General features: G+C 60.5%; 1 protein-coding gene across 5 annotated transcripts in view; it reads left to right on the top strand.

The window, feature by feature from the left end:
- The first annotated feature begins 5,820 nt into the window (after nucleotides 1-5,820).
- Nucleotides 5,821-7,573, top strand: part of ELFN1 (extracellular leucine rich repeat and fibronectin type III domain containing 1) — a 90,191-nt gene continuing 88,438 nt past the window's right edge. For 4 of the 5 annotated variants that reach the window (XM_070460558.1, XM_070460559.1, XM_070460557.1 and 1 more), the window contains exon 1: nucleotides 5,821-6,359. The gene's annotated coding sequence lies outside the window, so the exon portion shown is untranslated. The remainder of the gene's footprint in view (nucleotides 6,360-7,573) is intronic. The other variant, XM_070460556.1, reaches the window with a different exon arrangement.

Genomic DNA, 7,573 nt, shown 5'->3' with positions numbered 1-7,573 from the left:
CTGGGAGTCGGGATAGTGGGTCAGTCCCTGCAGCTAGCCATGGGGGAGCTCTGTTCCCACGGGGTCTGGGACATCTGATGTCTGTCTGCAGAGACGGGATGGTGGGGGAGCACGTGGACAGAGGAGTAAGACGGGACACAGATGCAGAGAGGTGGGGGTGGTGCACGTGTCACCTGCCCCCCCCCCCATCCACATAGACCCAGAAGGTCCCAAGGGAAGGGCTGGTGCTGGGTATCTGGCCCCGGGACTCGGCTCCAGTTCCGACCTGAGCCCCTCCTGGAGGCAGGATTCTCCGACATCCTCTGCCTCGCGGGAAGGCACCAGCCTCTCAGGCCTACCCTCTTTGCTGCCGGGCGGTTGGGGGCAGGGGATAGGGGAAGGCCAGCAGCCCGTTGCCTGAGGCCCCTGGTGGCCGCGTGGTTTTTCTCCTTTTATGATTTGCTCCTGCCCCCCTTGGGGACAGTTCCTGGCTTCTGGGTCTGTACCTGCCCAGGTGTGGAGCCTGCTGCCAGTCAGGGCCGGGTGAGGCCTGGAATCGGGGAGTGTCCAGGCTGAGCAGATGCTTCTCTGCTTGGCCGAGAGTGGTTGAGACCAGCTAGGGATCAATCTTGCCTGGGCCCTGCTCGAGCCGGAGCCTCTGGTCTCCCCCTGCAGAACGGGGGATGGTTACGCCCCCACCTCCTCCCAGGCCAGCTGTGACGGCTCTAGGTAGGATGCTGGCACGGAGCCAGTCCTGGGGAAGGCTGCCTGCAAGGTGGCGCCTTGGGGTGTGGGGCGCAGGGGTGCTGGCTGAGGGCCTCCGGATGGGCCTCCCCACTCCCAGCCCCTCCCTGCCCGTCCCCACGCCCCCCCAGCCTCCTCCTCAGCGTGTGTTAGAGTGGAATTGTGTCCTCGCTAAACCCGTGGAGTCCGGAGTCCTAGCAGCTCAGACTGCAACTTTGGTGGAGATGGGTCTTTAAAGTGTGAACTAAGGTAAAACGAGGTCACGTGTGTGGCTCCTAATCCAGTCTGACAGGTGTCCTAATAAGAAGGAGATTAGGACACAGACGCGCAGAGGGATGACCACGTGGGGCCTGGGAGAAGATGGCCATCTGCACAACCAGCAGAGAGGCCTGGGGAGGTGCGCGCCCGGCCCACACCCAGCTCTGTGGCTCCCAGAGCTGACGGGAAATAGGCGTCTGCCGCTTCCCCCGCCTGGGCGGACGTCTGCAGCTGCGCCGGGCCCCTGAGGCCGTCAGAGGCCTCTCCAGTGGAAGGAGGGGTCACAGCTGATCCCACTCCTTGATGGGGGAAGGTTCTGGAAGAGCAGGTGGCCCTGGAATGTCATTGGTGGGGAAGTCCATGTGCTCCAGTGACGCTCGAGGGCAGTCCAGGATGGGGTTCAGGCAGGAAGCGCCGGAGGGGCAGGCCGCGAGGGGGCTGACCGCATAGATGCGGCGAGGCGCGGCGTGGAGCAGGGCTGGTGGGTGAACAGTGATGGTTAATGAGCGGCCCAGCCAGGGCCCAGCGTGCAGCCCCTGGGAGCACAGCCCTGCAGCCGGGAGGCAGGAGGTGCCCCGAGACAGCCGGGAGACCCGGGACGGCCCAGCGTCCCGGCCCCGCCCCCACCCAGCCCCCCTAGGTCTGTGGGCATCATGATTTGTGGGCCGCGCTGGGCCGCGTCTCAGTGGGTTTTACTCCTCTCGTTAATCTGTTTAACAGGCTGTTACAGCCTCTCAGACAGCGTGGGGAGGTGTTGTCACGGGAGAGGTGGGAAGACAGTGACTTCGGCCAAGGCAGGGCTCCGGGCTGCGAAGCGGAGGTCCGGGGTGGGCGGGGTCTCCCCCAGGCCCCACCCGAGCGCAGGTGGGCTTGACCAGCCTGAGCCAAGCCTGGCCTCAGGACTGCAAAACCAAGACTTCTCCCCTCATTTCTCTGTTCCCTCTTCTCCCCGGCCCCCTTGGGTCACCTCATTTCATTCATCCGTTCACTCACTCATCCATGAAAAGTCCCGTTGGTGCCAGGGGACACAGAGATGAATGGGTCCTCAGCCACCCCTAGACACAGCACAGCACCTGCCCTGAAGACCCACTCTTGTTTCCTATCTTTTATCCTCAGAATCTCTTCCTTTTCAGGGAGTCCAGCTGTTCAATGGTTAAACACAAAATTACCCTGTGACCCCGCAATTCCACTCCTTGGTATTCGCCCACGAGAAAGGGACGCATGTTCCCAGGAAAATCAGCACAAAATGTTCATAGCAGCATATTAACAACAGCCAAAAGGTGAAAAGAACCCCAGTGTCCATCAGCTGATGAACAGATGATGAAATGTGGTCTATTCACACAGGGGAATATTATTATTCATGAGGGGGAATATTATTCAGCAAAAAAAAAAAAAAAAGGACAAGCTTCTCATATGTGCTTCTGCCTGGGTGAATCTGAAAACAGGATGCTCAGTGAAAAACACTTGTCACACCAAAGCCCCAGAGTGTGTGATTCCATTTACATGAAACCTGGTCAGCAGGGCTGGGAGCAGGGGACTGGGGGCTGAGGGGTGCAGTGTTGTTTTCTGGGGTGAAGACAATGTTCTAAAATTGACCTTTCGTGGTGGGTGCAGACTTCTGTGCAGGTACTGAAGCCTCCAGCTCATGCCTCCAAGCGGGTGATCTGCCTGTGCGTCATGTCTCAGCAACGCTGTGGAGCATCACCGTGCCTCTCTTCACAGGGGTGTCCAGGGGGGTCACAGTTTTCTGTGAAATAGTTAAAATAGTGCCTGACACATGCTAAATGCTCAATAAACGTGAGCTATTTAAAAATCATACATCCCCTTTAAGGTCTTGAAGTTGCATGTCCTCCCAAAAGCCTGCTCGGCCTGGATAGGCCCACACCAGCCCCCCGCTGTCCATGACACTCACCCCTTGATTTTTTCTCTCTCTTTTGATTGATTTATTTCTGACGGCGCTGGGTCTCTGGGGCTGTGTATGGGTTTTCTCTGGCTTCTGGTTGCGGACGGCGGGCTCCAGGGCGACTGGGCTTCTGGAGTCATGGCACACGGGCTTAGCTGCTCCGCGGCTTGTGGAATCCCCCAGACCGGGGCTTGAACTCGTGTCCCTGCACTGGCAGGTGGGTCCTTATCCAGTGTATGCCACTAGGGGAGTCCCCTTGTATTTCTTCTAACATGAGGGCTTCACAGCCAGCTCCTCAGCCTGTGGTTTCAGCATCACCTTGCGGGGCCCGGCGTGGTCTCCTCCCACCCCCCCCAGCGCCCCACAGCACCCACACGCTTGGGCCACGTGGCCTGTGTGGGGCGGCCCCTCCCTGCCCTCAACCACTCACTGGCCTCAGACGCCAGCGCCCTGATCTTCTCACGTGGATGCAGCCAGCAGCCAGCCCCAAATGCACGCACACACTTTGGACCCTCCCCAGGTCATGCCTGGTCCCTGAGAGGCAGTTTGGGCAGACAGGTGCCCTCGACGCTGGCGATGTGTCCCGCTTCTGGGACCCCGGCTGGAGGCAGCCTCCAGGAAGCTTGTGGATTTCTGACCCAGAGGATAGGCTGGCAAATCCATGGGGGTGAACATTTGCAGATATCATTAAACTGACAGAATGGCTAATAATTTAGATGATATTAAAACCATCCAACTTTGTCTGAGTAAATTAGAAGAATAAAATGAGATTTATTAAGGGCAAAGCCAGAGCAATCCAGCAAGAGAAAGAGTCAGAAATAGAAAAGGCAGGGTTTGGAGCAGTGTTACATGAAGGACCAGGGGGTGGTGTCTGATGAGAAATGACAAGTTAATCACAGTAATGAGCCCCCTGACCCTCCCCCGTCTCCCCGGGGGGCCCAGAGCTGCTGGGCTTTGGCTGAGTCACCTCCCAGCTCTGAGGGCAGAGGGGGCAGCATCTGGGTCTAGTCTGGCAGCTACCCAGGGCCCAGCCCTGGAGCTGGGGCCTCTCCCAGAATTCCTCTTCCCAGGAGAGGCCAAAGACCCAGCCAGATGAGCAGCCCCTTGGGGCGTTGATTATTGAGCACCTACTGTGTGCCAGGCAGAGCTGGCTGAAAGACTCTAGAAATACAGTGTTGAGCGCTCAGGTGTGCCGGGCGCCTTCCAGACAGTGTTCAGAACGTGCTGCAACAATCCTCTAAGTCAGGTGTGGTCCCTCCTAGTTTATGGGTGAATAGCCAGGCTCAGAGAGGATCAGCAACTTGCCCAAGGTCACACAGCCAGCAGGGGCAGAGCCTGGATTCTGGGTCCCACCATCCTCCCAGCTGTCCCACAAGCGTGTGGAACACCTGCTGCACACGAGACTGGAGGGCGTGGGGTGGGCCCCGTTCCCTCCCCCGGGTGGTGTGGCCCAGGGGAAGAGAAGGCTGGGCCAAAGAGAGACCCTGGCCAGAGAGCCATGTGGAGGTCACCCATAGGGGGAGGTTTTGGGGGGCTTTCTCATGGGAGAGGAGCAGGTGAGAGGGCAGGGCTGGGGAGAAGTCTTGAGAAGCTTCACCTTCTGCTGGGCAGGTCAGTGATGGCCTGGGGCCCAAAGCCAAGGGGAGGGAGGGCGTCTACATAGAGAAGGTGGTCAACCAGCTGTCCCGTGTGCCATGTTTGTGCTCGGATGGGGCATGCCTGCCCACCCATCCCCCGTCTCAGGATGAGGGCCTCTGGGAGGACAGGGGAGCTTGCTGTGAGTGGGCAGCAGGCCAGCCGAACCGCCTGAGTTCTGAGCAAGCTCACCGGGCAGCTCAGGGGCCCAGGCTATCTCCCCAGTGTGGCGGTGGCCCACCCTGGCTCCCAGGGCATAGCAGTGTTCTGCAGGCCTGGTCCCAGCACGCAGACGTGGCTCCGGGCTTCCTCACGGACCCTGCGTGCCGGGCTGTCCTGATTGATTGGTCGTCCAGAGCCAGCTGGGCACGTGCGGCCAGCCTGGACACCCCAAGGTGAGGGACTTCACTAGACCCCTGGGCCTTCCACAGGCCTGGCCCTGCGGTGAGTGTGGCCCACTGCCAGCTGGGGGAAAGGCTGGGCCGGCAGCGACTTCATGCTCGTGTGCGTGTGTGGAAAGGGAGGCTCAGATCAGGATAGGGAGCCGTGTGTGTGCCGAGGATGCCAGGGGAAGCGGCAGCCTCGTGGGTGGGGCCCGGCGGTGCGCTGATCGGTTTTCCCCGCACACTTCACAAGGCCCCGTCAGACTGGCTGAGGCTGGCCCAGAGAGCGGAGAGGCAGTGCTGCTGCTGAGGGAGAGCAGACACCCCCTAGCACCCCAGGATTGGCCCAGCCTCCCAGGGTGGGGATCTGTGTGGGAACAGGCCTGGGCTTCCCCTGGGAGCCACAGGGAACAGCCGTCTGGGGCCCGGCTGTCAGAGGCCAGGGAGCTGGGGTGGGGTCTGCTGGGCCGTGGCTCCGGGAGGGGCGGGGTGGGGACGGGCCCTGGCGCAGAGCTGCCCGAGGCGCTCTAATGATGCCTCGCGTCAGAGCCGGGCCTTGGCTCTCAGCGTCCTTGGCAGCACCACGCCAATTAAGGGTGAGCTGAGTGTATCGTTAGTTCCCAAATCGTCAGGATTCCAATTACGGGCGTCTTAGATCCGCTCGAGCGGTTCTGCCACTCGTGTGGGCTGGAGAAGCTGGGTTGGTGAGGGGGTGCTCCTGTGCACTGACAAGCTGGAACGGGGCTTTGCCCGGCAGGGGGCTGGCTTAGGTTAAATCGGCACAGAGAGGCCTGAGTGCCAGGGCCTTGGTTTCCTGACCGGTCAGTGTGAGTGTCCTCATGGAGGCGGGGAGTGGGCCAGACAGACTGGACGTCTATTGGGAAACAGTTCAAATGTCACATTCCCAGCAGACCTTGCCCTGAGGCCATCTGGTCTGCCCCTTCACTGACACCAGGAGAAACAGCTGCTCAAGGCTGCAAGAGACCCTAGAGGTGGACCTGATCCAGACTCTGAGGCGGATGCGACCCCCTCCATCATCCCAGCCGAGTGGCCACGCGTTGCCCCTCTTATGATGACGAGACCACTCCTGCTCCCGTCAGGGCCTATTTCCTGTGTCCACTTAGGTTCTTCTTCTTGTTTTTTTTTGCTGCACCCATCTTCAATGCGGCATGTTGGATCTAGTTCCCTGACCAGGAACTGAACCCCAGCCTCCTACGCTGGAAGTACCCCGTCTTAGCCACTGGACCACGGGGTTCTTCATTTGGAAGGAGGGGATTTCGGCTCGAATGGCCAGAGCAGCCTTGTGAAGGCCACGTACACGTCTGGAGGAAGAGCTTCCCAGGAAGAAGAAATAGCGAGTGCAAAGGCTGTGCGGTGGGTCAGAAACACAGCCCGTGTGCCCACTGGACCACGAGGAGCCCCCCTGGCCAAGGAGGAAGGGACGTGAGAGGCTGTGGGTGAGGGGGCCTGGGGGGGGGGGGTTGGGCGAGATCTGTGCTGTTGGTGGGAGGGATGTGAGGAGCTTCTGTGAGGAGCTAAGCCGGGGGGTGTGATCTGTGCTCTGAAGGATGGAGCTGCCTCCTTGCTGGGGAGCGAAAGTGGGGAACACCTGGGGATTCTGGGTGTGGCGTCTGGCTGGAGGTGGGGGGATGGGGCTCTTGAACTTGCTCCTGGCCTCAGCAGGGGTAGTGCTGGGAAGTGGGTACGATCAAAAGTTTTGGCCTGAGCCCCTGCAGAGAACGAGGCGTCTGTTTGGACATGTCCCGTTTGAGCAGGTGGCTTCCCTGGTGGCTCAGAGGTTAAAGCGTCTGCCTCCAATGCGGGAGACCTGGGTTCTATCCCTGGGTCGGGAAGATCCCCTGGAGAAGGAAATGGCAACCCACTCCAGTATTCTTGCCTGGAGAATCCCATGGACAGAGGAGCCTGGTGGGCTACAGTCCACGGGGTCGCAGAGTCAGATACGACTGAGCGATTTCACTTCACTTCACTTAGGGCAAGGGCTGGGAGAGGCTGGGCTGGAGCTGAGGGGGCAGCGGGGCCCCACCCGTGAGTAGGAGATCCAGCCCGGGAGGCGGGGGCAGTGGTGGGCCCTGGGTTTGGACTGAGGCTCTGTTGTTCCCGTGCCCTGAATGGGCCTCGTGGGGGCCCCATGTTCTCCCGGAGCCTCAGTTTTCTCACCTGTGAAATGGGAGCACTCTGCAGGCCACCTCAGCCTGCCCACTGGGTGTCCCCCTCTGGTTGGGTGTGGCTCCCTCGCTGGTCAGCTCCTCCTGCCCGTGGGTGGCTTCCGCAGGGCAGGTGCCAGAGACCCTTCTTTTCTGGGCATGTGGGTGCTGCCCCAGTTCCCCCTCCTCCTGCTGTTTCTGTCTCCCCTGTTCAGACGAGCCCGGTGGAAGGGCTTCAGGGCCCACACTGACATCTGACCTCCGGGGTCATTCCCCTGGGACCACCTCTTATTTGACTTGCTCTGGTTGAGGATGTGTCTCAGGGCCTGTGACCTGTGACTCCTCTCCCGGGTCCCACCCTCACCAGACCTTGGGCAGCTTGAGGTTGCTGCTACTCTGCCGCTTCCAGGGTCAGGAGGGTCTCGATTAAGTAGGGGTGCTGCCGGCCCTGGGGAGGCCAGGCAGTGAGCGTGATGGAAAACCAGGTCGGGTGTAGACGGTCCTGA

Source organism: Odocoileus virginianus, chromosome 33 (assembly GCF_023699985.2).
Source record: "Odocoileus virginianus isolate 20LAN1187 ecotype Illinois chromosome 33, Ovbor_1.2, whole genome shotgun sequence".
In the NCBI taxonomy this organism is placed as follows: domain Eukaryota; kingdom Metazoa; phylum Chordata; class Mammalia; order Artiodactyla; family Cervidae; genus Odocoileus; species Odocoileus virginianus.
Note: the sequence above shows the minus strand (reverse complement) of the source record. Positions and strands in the feature narration are given on the sequence as shown.